Genomic DNA, 16,156 nt, shown 5'->3' on the forward strand with positions numbered 1-16,156 from the left:
ATATTTTTATTGATTTCAGAGAGGGAGAGGAGAAAGAGAAATAGAAATATCAGTGATGAGAGAGAATCATTGATCGGCTGCCTCCTGCACAAACCCTACTGGGAGGCTGAACCTGCAACCCAGGCAGGTGCCCTTGACTGGAATCAAACCTAGGACCCTTCAGTCCACAGGCCGATGATCTATCCACTGAGGCACCAGCTAGGGCAATTATCCTAATTTTTTAAAAAATTATATCTGGTCTACTTATATATTGTATAAGAATAATTAATACCTTGTTAATTATGAAACATAAATATTAAAATCTGAAAATAAATTATACAAATATTTAATAAGCAGATGACTCACATTAATTTACATAGTAGAGTTTACCACTTAATAAATTGTCAAACAATTTGTTGTTTATCATCACAACGATATTGTTTTTTTCATATGTGTTATATTACCAGTACAGTTGTGATGTCTATTTTAGGGATGCTATTGAGGAATTTAATGATTTTTAGGAATATTTTCACCATGAATCTATTTGCTAAACCTTTTAATTTCCTATTTACTTTTCAGCCATTGAAGATATAGAAAACTGTGCTTTGGGTACTAATGTAGAAAATATAAACCATTTCCATTCATAGCAAAGTTTAAGTTATGCCCAAACTCAAGATATTGTGAAAGCAACTTAAAATATAATGTTTAGGCCCTTCAAATGACCTTCTGTTTACTCAACGCAAAGGAATTTTGCAATAAATATCAGCAAGATTGATTCTATATTAAGAAACACTACAATGCAAGTGAAATGTGAGGAAATCATGTGGCTTCAACATTTCCCTCCGATAACTGCACACACAACAGAGATGGAATGTCCTATGACAGCTCTGTGTGTGGCGGAGACTTTTCCTTGTCAAGATACCGGAACGTTTCTCTGTTCTCAGAACTACTGTAAGTGTTTTGCAGATAAGATGCTTTGTCGCTACTTCCAGGTTATTTCCATTTGCTTGTATGTAGAAGCACATAGAGTAGTGGATATATCATTTAGCTATCCGCCTCTGAAGAATTGCTATTCAAGTGTCATTCCCTCTAACATTGAACTGCTGTAAGGATCAAGGATCTAGAAGCACACTTCTGTGTTTGGGTCAACAAACTTGGATTTGCTCTCTCAGTAAGGAAATTTATTTAATCTGCATAGTGTGGGAGTTTAGGGACTAATTTATAGATTTTAATGGTGTTTTCATTTACTGCACTGCGTGAGGTGACAATCACAGTTTGCTTTGTTCTTCCTAAATTTGATTTTATATCATCTTCACATATGGCACTTCAGCATTATCGCCACTGGCCTTTCCCCATAGGAGCCGTGTCCTCATGCTCCATGGCTCCTGATGTGACAGGGTACACAGAGAGTGGCACTGGAGAACTGAGCCCGTCAAGTAAGGATGAATAGAGAATAAAGTGCATGTACTATTCCTTTGTCATTCAGCTGCACCGTGACGCTACTCTCAAAAATGGGAGTAGTTATTTGGTGAAGGTGAGATTTTCAGGATGAATTTCTATGAATGATACAGTGGCATCTCGATCCTATATAAACCTGAGTATACACTTGATTCTTAGTAATATGCCGCTGCCTCATCTAGATGCAGAATCTCAGGCTACCAACATTCATGCGATGGGACAAAAAGCTCAAGGCCCAGTTAGGAGACATGGATTCATGATCATCATCCTAATTACAGCACATAGATTTATTACTGTTGACACTATCTATTGATACTTTCCATGTTCTAGGCACTGAATTATGCCCTGTTCCAAATATAATCTCATCTAATCTTTGCAATAGCTCTGTAGTTATACTGTATTGTTACTGATAGAGGAAAACGAGGGTCAGAGAAGTTAAGTAACTTCCAAAAGGTGCGTGATTGAATGATAGAGCCAGAATTAGAACCAAACTCCAGAACTGAAGCTATGTAGTGCTGCTACCTATGGCTATGCATTTTATTTTTTTACATATCTTTTAATTGTATCACAAAGATAGAAATAAATGATTTTTAAAGATCATCTACATATCCTCTATCCATTCTTTCCGTAAGCATAACTATTTCAGGAGTTGACTTTGTCTTGAAAGATGGTATGTCAACTTTTATACTCAGGTAAAGGTCGCTGAAGTAGTAAGCATGTGCTAATGGGATGAATTTGTCTACTGTGAATTGTAGCTCATCCCAACACTGTGGTTAGAATGACTATATTTATTGTGTGGACTGGGTGGCAATAAGGAGTGGGTACATGTGCTCAAAATTTGCCCGAGAATTCATGATGTAGTTTCCAAAAGATTACGCAGTTACATTCATATTCCTGACTATTGCTAGATTCTTCATTTATTTAAGTATCCTATTTTAAAGCCATATATGATGCTGATGTGTTATGCTCTATGTATTGTTTGACATGTGGCCAATTGTGTATAACACTCACAAACCTGCCAGCTGTGTTTAAGGAACAACAATATTTTGTTTTCAGACAGCTTGATAGAAATCCTAAAGTTTGTGAGAAAACAGAACTTAAAAATGGGGGGTTTTCTTTGAAGCACCGGGAAACTGAGGTGATATTCACAAAGGAAGAATTCCTAATTTCACCATAATAGAAGCTTTGTTGATTTTCAATAATAATACATTGCCACCTTGTATTGAGCTCATTTTCCCGTATGACTTCTAGTTAGCCCCTTCATTATGTGTTCCAGGATCTGACAGAATAAAGAATGCATCTCCAATCCAGCCCAAACTGTGCTTTGTTGTGTTTATCACAAAAATAAAATTTTAGGATCCACAGAGACTGGTTAAAGTGATTTAGACCCAAAGAAATGTAATGTCTCAAACATAACTAAGTGTTATTTTCAGTGTTTTCTTCCCTCGGCTTAGAGCTGCTGTTTGGAGCAGATGGTGGGGAGGGGAGGAGCTGTTGCCCTGACTCTGGCCCTTGGTGCTCTAGGTCTTCAGGTTCCATCTGAAGATGGAGGGAGCTCTGACCCCTTTTATTACCCCTACCAATGAAGAGGCTGGGGACCTATGATGACATAGACTTCCAAGCTTTGACAAGGGTATAATCCTATTAAACTAGTACTTTGCAAGTTATGGATTGCAACCTATTGATGGGTTCTGAAATCAATTTAATGAGTTTGACCAGCATTTAAAAAAATTTGGAATAGAGTATATTGTACATTTTCAAACTTTTGTTTCAGTTGTATGTATATCTGTGTGCTGGGTCACTATATAAAGTTTTTTTTTTACTGTTGATTGTAAAGTAGGTGTGAAAGCTATGGCATTGAAATTCTGCCTTGAACATATCAATTATGACATTCATTGGCTTTATTCCGAAGTAAAGGAGCCTTTCGCTTCCTGGAGTAAATTGGGGAGATCAATAAATAAGTGGGGTTTCTAAGCAAGAGGCTTCAGGCAGCCAGTCTGCATATCGTGCTCATTCTTAGCGCAGATATGCATTTATGGTAGCATGCAGTCACCTCTGCATCGTAGTAAAAAAGCATGCTTTACCTGAGAAAGGCAGACATGATCGATTAATATCCTCTGTTTACATAAGGGAAAATCTAATTGTACTAAAAGTCAAGAGATTCAGATCTGTTTCCGCCAATCCTTACAACTGAACAACACCTATAATGTGCAAGCATAGTATTGACAGGGGAAGGAGGTCAGAAATACAAAAAGGTATGATACTCTGGCTCTATTGTCAAAGATATTTATAGTCTCGTGAGAAAGATGATTTGTAAAGCAATAAGTCAAGGGAACAAGCAATGTGGGATTGCACAAGTCCTTGATCCATTGGCTCTCAAATCCATTCCTTACACTTCCCTGCTCTGCTCTGTATTGCCAGGGGGTGACCCCTACAGGTGACATTTCTAAGGTTCTTTTGTCAAATAGCTTTTACATGGGTTTGAGCAATGAAAGCCACTGGTAAGATATTGGATGATAGGAAAGTGAAGCCGAAATATTGTTTCCCTCCTTCTTGGTGTTGTGGCTCCAGCTCCAGTTGCAGAAACCTGCCATGGTTCCAGGCTCCTCTCAGTGGCCCTGAACCGTGGTTCTGCCTCTGGTTACATCTGCTCCTCCCGTTGGCCTTATACTGCAGCACTCTTGCAAATCCCTGCTTTTGCTAAACTCCCGATTGCTTCCCCATTCCCTTTTGTCCTCTCAGAGACTTTCCATAACCTGTGCAACACTTTTCTGCATTAAATCCCCTGTGTTTTAAATACTGAGTTGTTTCTGTCCTCCTGATCAGATTCTGGTTAATACAAGAGTTTAGAATGAGATATTTATGCATCATCACCATCATCATAACTGATACCAATGTAATGCTTACATATGTCAAATATTATTCTAAGTGCCTTTCATGTATTAACAGCTCTATTTCACAGATGAGGAAACTGAAGCACAAAGAGGCTACTTGCCCTATATAACTATCTATATCTCTCTATATAAAAACATAAGTGGCCATTACTACCGGTAGACTGAACGACTGGCTGACCGGTTGCTATGGCATGCACTAACCACCAGGGGCAGACGCTCAATGCAGGAACTTCCCCCTGGTGGTCAGTGCGCCCCCACAGCTAACCTCCAGCGCCCGGCCAACCTTCTGCAGTCCTTCCCCCCAGTCGGCCCCGATCGGCTCCATTGCCCGCCAGGCCAAAGGAACCTCACCCATGCACAAATTCGTGCACCAGGCCTCTAGTTATATTATAATCCTCTAACTCAGCGGTTCTCAACCTGTGAGTCGCAACCTCTTTGGGGGTCGAACGACCCTTTCACAAGGGTCACCTAAGACCATCGGAAAACACATATTAATCACTATGCTTTAATTATGTTCAATTTGAAACAATGAAATTGGGGGTCACCACAACATGAGGAACCGTATTAAAGGGTCGTGGCATTAGGAAGGTTGAGAACCACTGCTCTAACTACTAAAGCACTGTCTTGCTTTGATTTTCAATTTGTTTTATTTGTTTGTTTAACTACCCAGTGCTTCACCTGTAGAATTCTTCTGCTAGGTGTAACCAATCCTCAAAGTCATCATGTGTTTTGTAAATCCCAGTATCTTCTGATATTGATGGATTGCTTGATCAATAAAATGAGTAATTCTTGATCTTCTACTCTATACCAAACACTATGATAGGAGCTAGGTTGAAAAAGTCAAAATTACCGAGCTCTATAAATAAACAGCCCCTCTCACAACCTGCTACTTGTGTGATGTGACTGCTAAAATCAAGGGCTACTTTCTCCTAACTCAGGTTTGACCTACAGCCCGCGGGAGGAGATCACCTCCCCAGCAGTGTTGGGCTCTCTCAGCAGGTGCGATGCCTCAGCCGTTTGCCTAGCTTGTGCGGCTACCTGTTCAGGTATATGGTATCAAACGTCCCTATGTCACTGCTCTTTATTCTGCTGCATCTAAACAGAATAAACTGGAACAAGTAGAAAAAGAATTGCTGAGAGTAGCACAAATCTTGAAGGAATCCAAAATGGTTGCTTGATTTTTAATCCCTTTGCAAAACATTCCATTAAAGTGAAAAGCCTGAATGGCATGACTGTGAGAGGTCTTCTCCCCTCACGTCCAACCCGATCAATGATCAATTTGCTTGCTGAAAATGGTCGCTGAACCAATACCCCCTGCGTCATTTCTGCCTTTCCTACCCCGATGAGTGTCTACTGTGGAGAAGGCCCATGCACGGTGACCACTGCATCTCCTTTAGATGAAGCCACTCTTTCTGAATTAAAAATGGTCCTGATAGCTTTCTAAATAAAAGCCAAATATTGAAATTGGAAGTTAAGAGTGATCATTCAGCCCTGGCTGGTTTGACTCAGTGGATAGAGCGTTGGCCCACGGACTGAAGGGTCCCAGGGTCAATTCCCGGTCAAGGGCATGTACCTCAGTTGCAGGCCTGATCCCCAGACCTGGTCAGGGTGTGTACAAGAGGCAACCAATTGATACACATTGATGTTTCTCTTGCTCTGTCTCTCCCCCTCCCTTCCACTCTCTCTAAAAATCAAGGGGGATAAAAATAACCTTGAGTGAGAATTAACAACAACAGAAGAAAAGATTGGTCAATCATGGGTGGAATGATTGTCCGTATTGGGGAGAAATATGTTGCTATGTCTGCAGAAACCAAGATTCAGAATCTGAGCAAAGTTATGTGGGAGGTTTTCTGGAAGTGTTGATTTTTCTGTCAGTAAAAATTCTTAAACTTAGAGCAACAATAAAATGCTTCCTGAACAGAAAAAAATAAAAATAATAAAAAAAATCAAGGGCTAAAATCAAGTACAATAGACTTCTAGACTTTCCATTCCACAGAGATCAAGATGGCAGCCCAGAAATACCAGTTTATTTTAGAAATAAAGTTGCATTCAGAAATATTTCCCTCTGATCCTCAAAGAAATAATTTGCAGGCTTATCCTAAAACCTTAATTTGTCCATTTGAAATAAACATACATTTTAGTACCAGGGTAAATCAGGTCTGGGAAGTCATATTTCTTTTGTAGCTAAATAATCATTGATGTACAACATTATGGTTGTTTCTCATTACTGTAGTTTGGGGAGCTACTTTTCTCAAACTTTCTCAATCAATAGAATATAAATCTATCAGCTACCATCCAAACAACCCTCTGGGTATGGATTACTCAGTATGCATACAAGGCTACTCATATTACGGACTGAAATGTACAATCAAGCAGAATGATGTGCACACAGCTGTTTTATATTTAGCTGGCTTTGTAATGTGAGCTAATTTGTCGGAGGGACTCAGGGCATTACTAAGATTTATTTCAAGTTTAGGATGAGATAAAATTATTGTTTGAAGGTGAAACTTTAGTCTCCACTCAACTTTAGGAGACATTACTTTCGTATTTTTTTTACATTTCGGATGGAGGAAAGTGATATATTAGCACATATAAAGATAATAAGGCTTCACAACACCTCCTCCCTCCCTGAAACCAACATCTTCAAACCCCTACTTTCCTTTTATAATGATAAATGTGAATAAAAGCAAAGGTGATATGAATATTACTTAGACTTGAAAACCGTCTATGTGGAAATTAGATGGCGACTGCATAACAAAATACAGTATTCACCTTGCTCTTAGATTTACATCTTAGCTAAATGCTCTGACAGAAGGTAGGGCTGTTCAATAAATATCTAATGTGTGGAAGTTGCTTTCATTTATGCATGTTTTTCCCTTGGGCAAAGATGAAGCACAGAAGAGGGAGAAAAAGACCTTGAGGAGAGTAAAATGTCATCCTCTGGTTTCAGAATAAATTGGTGTTATCTTCTGAAACTATAGTACGGCAGAAAACCTTGTAAGAGAACTGGCAGAAACCATTATGCAGAACACCACACTACAACTACTAAAAGCGATGAAATTAGTGACTCCAAATGAAATTGCATTGTCTTGGTTGTGAAGCCTAAATATACTTCATCAGGAGGTTAACAGGATGCAGAATGTTAATTGTAACAGCCGTGGAAAATAGGTGCACCAGAACCATTGAATTGTGTCGATGAATATTGTTAACTTATTGAGAAGTTGAAACTTTAGAAGAATTCTAGTTGTTGGCTCATTAATGAAACCCTGAATGTTCTATTTAATTGAAAATACTAACAAGTAGAGTACATACCTGTTTTGTGCTTCTACATGAGCAAGAAGCTATACATTACCCATATTATGCTATAAGGTTTTATTTTAAGCACCCACTACATTAGTGACCCCGTCACTGTGCAATGATACAAATGTTGTAATTGAACAAGGCAATGTTTCTTGATAATAGGAAACCACCTGTACAGTTCAAATATGAGTATAGGGTCCGAAATAAATCAAGATGCAAACAAGCTCAAGTTGTAACCCCAAATTAATATTTTAACTTCCATTATTACCCTTTGATTTACTGACTCATGTTCATTGAATCCTAACGGTTCCTATCTCCCGAATAGCTTTCCAATGTTGTGCATCGCCCTCCATTCTCACAGTCACTACACTGAATCCAAGTCACCTCTCGCTTGAATCATAACAAGAAAATTCCAAACAGTTACTGCTTTCATACTTGCACTTCTTGAATCTCTTCTAATTCATTCTCTAGTCTTCAGTCAATGTGGTATTTCTAGTACATACATTTCATCATATAAATTTCCTACTCAAAACATTCCAATGTTTTCCCTTTCCCCTCAGGGTCAAGTTCACATTTCTTAATATAGTTTATCAGCTCCTGCCTGGTCTGACTTTGGTTTATTACCTCTGAGGTTTAAGTACAATAAGGCAGGTACCTGTGTTAGATTGAAATGGGCATTTTTTTAGGTCTTCCTAATAAAAAGTGGAGTCTATTTCCCTATCCTGTGAATATGAGTTGGTCTTGCAACTTTTCTCATCACTAGACTATTAGAGATGGCAGAGTGTGTGAATTCTGAGCCTAGGCCTCTAGAAGCTTTGCACCTCCCTCTGCTCTTGCTCTCTGGGAAGCCTGTCTCTGCTACATGACGAAGCCTGCTCTAGGCCCTGGTTTGGGGTTTGATCCCCAGTCAGGGAACAAACAAGAATCAACCAATGAATGCATAAATAAGTGGAACAATCTCTCTCTCTCTCTCTCTCTCTCTCACTCTCTTTCCTCCCTTTCTCTGTCTCCCTCTAAAATCAATAACATTGTTTTTTTTAAAGCCCACTTTAGCCATCTCACAGATGAATGACACATGAAAAGAGAAGCCTAGCATTGACAAGCTAGCCCAGCTAAGTCCAGTCCAAATTTCTGACCCACAGAAGTATAAGCCACTAAGTTTCAGGGCAGCTTGTTATACAGCAAAACCTAACACCATCTTTTTACTTTTTTGCTTTCCTTTTCCAGTTTGATAAAAATATATGATTTTCCATCCCATCATAAAACAAACAGAATCATGACTCATGTTCCACAAATTGTACACCTCTGTAATAGTCTATCACATTTTTATAGTTCACCAACCCTCCATGTTCTGGGAGGTTGTTGGGATAATGGTCGGGTATTAGAGGGGGGAGGAAGGCTCCCTAGTGTTACACCTAGTCAGTGCTAGCACATGCGTATGAAAATCCTTGAATGGGATGGCCTGTGAAATAGGGACAGAGCAATACTGGCTCCCATAGCTACAGTGTGATTATGAGGGAGCCCAAACCCATGAAGTCACATTTAACAATAAATTCAAAAGTAATTGAGGGTACATACATGAAGTAATACCTGTTTTCCCTTTTCTTAATACAAAGCTTTACTTTACATTTATTTTTACTCTAAGTGAAAATTAAGTGAAACTGGGAACATTTCAGTTATGCACAAATGTCTAAACACAAAAAGTGTAGCATTGCTTTAAAAATAAACTGTCTAACGTTAAGAAAAAATAAAAACATATTTTCAGTCCTTTCAAAACCACACTACATTATAACAAAAGACCCAAATGTTAGGCACTCTGAAGGTCATGATAAAAGAGCAGAATTCAGGTATCATAACTTGTAGGTGCACTGCTTTTTCTCTCTGGAAATGTATTGAATTGATTCTTTCACTCTTGACTATTAAATTCTCTCTCATTTTTATATGTTCATGGGTAGCTCATTATTTAAAAATGTTTAGTGATTATTATTAATTAAATGCTTAAGAAATGTTAAATATTATACAAATAATAAAAAATTGTCATTTATCCTTTTATCATTGAAAATAAAAATGAGGCCCCGGCCGGTGTGGCTCACTGGTTGAACCTTGACTTATGAACCAGGAGGTCATGGTTTGATTCTCAGTCAGGGCACATGCCGGGGTTGCAGGCTTGATCCCCAGTGTGGGGTGAGCGGGAGGCAGCTGATGAATCATTCTCTCTCATCATTGGTGTTTCTATTTCCCTCTCTGTTCCTCTCTGAAATCAATAAAAATATATAATAAAAAAGAGCCTCAGTCTCACTGGTAACGAAAATAAAATAAGAATGAGGTTGGAATAAAATTACTTTACTTCTAGTTTTAATTTTTAACAAAAAATATAAATGCCCAGGAACTTAGCGGGCTTAATTTTTAGTTTTAATTTATTTGTCATATTTCTACCTATGTACACTCCCCTATTAATTTAAAAATATGTAATAACTGACAGTAATTGAATATTTACAAAATGTCAAATATTAGTCTAAGCATTTTAATGTATTCCCCCCCAAAAAAATTCTTTGAGTCAGATACTGATGAACTGGATTTAGAAAGTTGTTCCAAGTTATATTGTAGGGGAAATGTAATACCTGTTTTCATGGGAATGTATTCTGAGTAGTTTAACGGGGCTTAAAGAACCTCAAATTCCATTAAAGATGTGCTGAACATTCTCTTCCCTGAGTGAAGGATAAATCCTGGCACGCTATTCTGTCTGACTTTCATTGGGGCCATTAGGGAATTGTGGGGGAGCGCGGTGTCTCAACTTTCAGGCTCTCCAAAGGAATTCGGTCAGTCGAGGCAAAACAGGGTGAAGTAAAGCTCCTCCTCAAGGATCCCCGAGACATCGCCTCCCCTGTGGACTCCCCAGATTTCTAACCAATGGGCAGGAAGCCTAAAAATCTACCTTCCAGGATCTCTTTCCTTTAGCCTGACAGCTGTTTTCTCTTCTTACTTTTGTTCATTTGTTTGGGGTCTTACTTTTAATTAGAATAGTATCTTAGGTGCTTGGTCATATCACCTCCTCTGGGTTATCTTAAGTAACTTTTTCTAGCTCCATCTGACACGTAGCAATCTGACTTGGAGTCTTACTGACATACATGAAAGTTCCATTCTGGTATATAATTAGCAGAGTGACGTTGGATAAGTCACTTAATCTCTCTGGAGTATTCTATAAAATGACTCTACTACCCACCTTGCAGGTTTGTTGTGCTTCAGTGACTTCATGCTTCACTAGAACCATCCCCATGTCACATGGATTTACCATCTCCATCAGAGTCATTTATTTTTTTCCTTCAGTCAGTCATTCAACAATATTTCTTGAGTGTCTACTCTCTGCAAGACATTGATCAAGGTAATCAAAGCAAACAAAGATTACTATCCTTGAAGAGCTTATGATCTAGTAGGGGGACACAGACAATCTATAATAATAAAAGTGTAATATGCTAATTAGACTAGATGTCCTTCCGGACATCCTTCTTTCCGGACAAAGCCCCAGTGGGCAGGGGCTGAGGCAGAGGTGGCAGAGGTCCCTGGCTGTGGCAGCGTTGGGCAAGGGGCCACAGTGGTGGCAGACAGGGGCCAGGGCCAAGGCCCTTGCACGGATTCCGTGCATTGAGCCTCTAGTAAAGAATATAAGTGAATATAATACACAGTACACAGAAAACGATAAGCACTATCAAGGAAAAAACATAGAGCAGAATAAGGAGAGTTACAAGAGCCAAGGCAGGGTGGGACTTGCAATAATCAAGGCAAGCTTCACTGAGAAAAACAATTGAGGAAAGATTTGAAGGAAATGAGTGAATTAAACAAATGGATATTGGGCAAAGAAAACTCCAAGCAGAAGGAACAGGCGCCTAAGGGGATAGCATGCTTGGCAAGGAGGCCAGTGTGCCTGCAGCTGAGAGAATGGGTAGGAAAATAATAGAAGAAGTCAGAGAGCTCATGGGGACTCAGTCACCTAGGACCGTGGTTGGCAAACTGCGGCTCGCGAGCCACATGCGGCTCTTTGGCCCTTTGAGTGTGGCTCTTTCTAAGCCTTAGGAGTACCCTAATGAAGTTAATAACAATGTACCTACCTATATAGTTTAAGTTTAAAAAATTTGGCTCTCAAAAGAAATGTCAATCGTTGTACTGTTGATATTTGGCTCTGTTGACTAATGAGTTTGCCGACCACTGACCTAGGACCTCATGAGCTATTGTGAGCACTTTGGCTTTAACTCTCATTGAAAGGGAAATGTTTGGCACTCACAACTGATGTGGTCAGATTTTTATTTTTATAGAATCACTTTGATTTCTTAGTTGAAAATAGACTATGGGGGGAAAAGGGACAGAGCAGGAATACCAGTTGGGAGTGGCACATGATGGTGGCAAAGACCAGGGTGGTAGCAGTGGATGCGGTGAAAAGTGGTCAGGTTCCAGATACATTTTGAAAGTAGACCAACAATATTTCCTAATGAATTAGACTTGCAATATGAGAGAAAAGGAAGAGTCAAAGATACTCTAAGGTCTCCACCCCCCTCACGGTCTCCCATTAAAGCTTACTGGTTTTATGTGCCATTCAATCAAGGTCTCAATGCTCCCAACTAACAAACTGATTAATGAATACATGTTATTTTTGTATAGTTTTGTTTTTAAGTTATTGTTTTGGACTGGCCCTAGTTTAAGCAGCCAAGGGGTGTGGAGATAGTTGATTTACTGGGTTGAGGTTTAATCAAGGATTAAGGCCTGTTAAGTCACTTCCTAGGAAATCTTTCTTTATGCTGCAAGCTGAACTGCTTGTGAAAAGCTTGGTTCCATGCCCTACCATGACAGCTTGCTTTTGTTTGGACTCAGAATTACTATGGCTTTGAACTCTCTTAGGTATATAAGGATTAAATTTAACTTATTTTTGTTGTTAAGTCTCACCTGAGGATATTTTTCCATTGACTTTTAAGGAGAGTGGAAGGGAAGGGGAGAGACAGAGAGAGAGAAACATCCATGTGAGGGAGACACATGGATTGGTTGCCCCCCGCATGTGCCCAGACCAGGGCTTGGATCAAGCCTGCAACCTAGGTATGTGCCCTTGATCGGAATCAAACTCCAGACCCTTCAGTCTGACGGCTGATGCTCTATCCACTGAGCCAAACTGGCTAGGGCTAAATTTGAGTTCTTAAAAAGAGCTCAAAAGGCAAGTCCAAGCTGTTATAAGTGGTAGGAAAAGTTAATCCTCATTTATCTTAACCCATTTTTTAAATTATATTTCTGTGGGGTTTTTGCTTATTATTATAATTATTACTGACAATATTATAGATATCTCCCATTTTCTCCCTTTTTGCCTCCCTCTACCTAACCCCTGCTCCACCCCAGGCCTTCCACATATTATTGTCTGTGTCCATGGCTTATGCATATATGTTCTTTGGTTAATCTCTTCCTGTCTCCTCCCCTCCACTTGCCATTGAGATCTGTTATTCTGTTCCATGCATCCATATGACTGGACGTATTTTAAATAGAGTTTGTATTCAATATTATTTTGTATTAGTTTCAAGTATACAGAATAATAATTAGACAATCATATACTTTATAAAGGGTTCCCCCTGCCATTTCCAGTACCTACTTAGCACCATACACAGTATTATAATATTATTGACTATATTCCATATGCTGTACTTTACATCCCAATGAGTATTTTGTAACTACCAATTTGTAGTTTTTAATCCCTTCAACTTTTTCACCCATTCCCTCAACATCCCTTCCCTCTGGTAATCATCAGTCTAGTCTCTGTATCTCTGAATCTGCTTTTATTTTGTTGGTTCATTTATTTTGTTCTTTGGATTCCACATATAAGTGAAATAATATGGTATTTATCTTTTTTGGCTGATATTTCATTTAGCATAGTACTCTCTAGGTCCATCTATGCTGTCAAAAATGGTAAGATTTCACTCTTTTTATGGCCAAGTAATATTAAATTGTGTATATGTACCTCAACTTTTTATCCATTTGCCTATTGATGGGGACTTGGATTTCTCACATAACTTGGCTACTGTAAATAATGCTGCAGTGAACATAGGGGGGTGCATATATTCTTTTGAATTATTGTTTTGGATTTATTCATATATATACACCCAGAAGTGGAATTGCTGGGTCATAAGGCAGTTCCATTTCTAATTTTTTGAGGAATCTTCATATTGTTTTCCATAGTGGCTTCACAAATGTGCATTTTCACCAGCAGTGCACAAGGGTCCCCTTTTCTCCACATCCTCACCAACACTTATTGTTTGCTGATTTATTGATGATTTATCTGACAGGTGTGAAGTGATAACTCATTGTATTACAGATGTCCACCATTTTTCCCCATTGCTGCTTTCCACCCGGTTCCCATCCCACCCCAGGCCTTCACCACCCTACTCTCTGTGTTCATAGGTAAGATCTTTGTTTAATCTCTTTCTGACCCTCCTATCCCCTTCCCTCTGAGATTCATCACTTTGTTCAATGCTTCCATGCCTCTGATTCTATTTTATTCACCAGTTTATTATGCTCATTAGATTTCTTGTTCATTTATTTTGATTTTTAAATTCAATGGTTGATAGATATGTATTTGTTGCCATTTTTTGTTCATATTTTTATTTCTTCTTCTTCTTCTTCTTCTTCTTCTTCTTCTTCTTCTTCTTCTTCTTCTTCCTCTTCCTCTTCTTCTTCTTCTTCTCCTTCTTCTTCAGAATACCCTTCAACATGTCATGTAATACTGGTTTGATGGTGATGAACTCATTTAGCTTTTTCTTGTATGTGAAGCTCTTTATCCTACCCTCAATTCTAAATGAGAGCTTTGCTGGGTTGTAGGTCCTTACTATTTATCACTTTGAATATCCCTTGCCACTCCCTGCAAAGTTTCTGTTGAGAAACCAGCTGATATTCATATGGGCACTCCCTTGTAGGTAACTAGCTGCTTTTCCCTTGCTGCTTTTAAGTGAAGTAACTAGCTGCTTTCCCCTGCTGCTTTAAGATTCTCTCTTGTCTTTAACCCTTGGTGTTTTAATTATGATATGACTTGGTATGGGCCTAAGCCGGCAGTCAGACATCCTTAGTGCTGCCGAGGGGGTGGGAGAGGCTCCCGCCACCACAGCTGGGCTCGCAGCCATGAGCTTGGCTTATGGCTAAGCGGAGATCCCCCTGTGGGAGTGCACTGACCACCAGGGGGAAGTTCCTGTGTTGAGCGTCTGCCCCCTGGTGGTCAGTGTGCATCATAGCAACCAGTCATTCCCAGTTGTTCCAGTATTAGGGTCAATTTGCATATTGCCCTTTTATTATATAGGATTAGCTTTATTCCCCCCTTACATTTATTAACTACTTACTTCATATACTAGAGAATCATTATAACACAAGTTTATAATGAGGCTCTATTGTATGCAATTAAGTACCAAATTATTAGGGGATCCAAAATAAACCCACCTTATTTCTTAAAATCCTAATATGCTACTACTGTGAGTTTCTCCTATATTAGTCATCTGTTATATTAATTATTATAGATATGACTCCATGGGAATAAATAATATAAAGTAGACAAGTCTTGATTGAGAATAAACAAATTGACTAATTCTTACAGAAATATTAACTCTTTCAGATCTTTGGAACCCTTATTAAGATATTATAGACCTAAAAAACAAACAAAATAACAACAAAAGACACCAACTCCAGGAAATGTTCCCTCATATCTATGTTGAATATGTCTTCCTCCCCCAAGTTCCCTCAACACTTGTGAATATAATTCATTCTGCTACTCTGTACTGTATATTACCTTTTGTTATCTTTCCATTTATCTTATAGCAACTGGAAATTTGAGTAAATGATTCACCCCTTAAATTATATTTTAAGATTTTTTATATACTATTCACTTGTCATGTCTCATACTCCAGCTAGTATGTCATATAGTGTTATGGCTGAATAGTGTCCCCCCCCCCGCCCCAAATTCATATGTTGAAGTCCTAAGCAGCAGTGCTTCAAAATGTGACTGCATCTGCACATAGGATCTTTAAAGCAGCAATTAAGTTAATGTGAAGACATTAGGGAAGCCCCTACTCCAGTGTGACTTGTGTCATTATAAAAAGAGGAGATTAGGATAAAGACATGTACAGAGGGATAAGCATGTGAAGACACAGGAAAAAAAAGGCAATATATAAGGCAAGGCAAGAGGCCCAAGAAGAAACAAACTCTGCTTACACCTTGATCTTAAACTTCTAGCCTTCAGAACTGTGAGGAAATAATTTTCCTTTGTTTAAATCACCTAGTCTGTGACACTTCGTTACAGCAGCCCTGGCAATCTATTACGTGCTGCTAAACATCTGTTTATTAGTTTGTGTGTAAAGTATAAGTATCATATATGAGGGTTTAGAAATATCGTACTTTGTGAAGTATTTGTAGACCAAGATATGTTTCATTTTCATCTCAGTGTCTTTCAAAGTGTTTCCTTTAACATTGACCTATTTCAGAGTTGAATAAAAGTTCATTTTATTTGGGTTGCC

At 38.8% G+C, this 16,156-nt stretch overlaps 1 pseudogene; it reads left to right on the forward strand.

The window, feature by feature from the left end:
- Positions 1-5,335: 5,335 nt before the first annotated feature.
- LOC102419768 overlaps positions 5,336-16,156 on the forward strand; it is a 59,206-nt pseudogene continuing 48,385 nt past the window's right edge.

Source organism: Myotis lucifugus, unplaced genomic scaffold, assembly GCF_000147115.1.
Source record: "Myotis lucifugus unplaced genomic scaffold, Myoluc2.0 scaffold_13, whole genome shotgun sequence".
NCBI lineage: Eukaryota > Metazoa > Chordata > Mammalia > Chiroptera > Vespertilionidae > Myotis > Myotis lucifugus.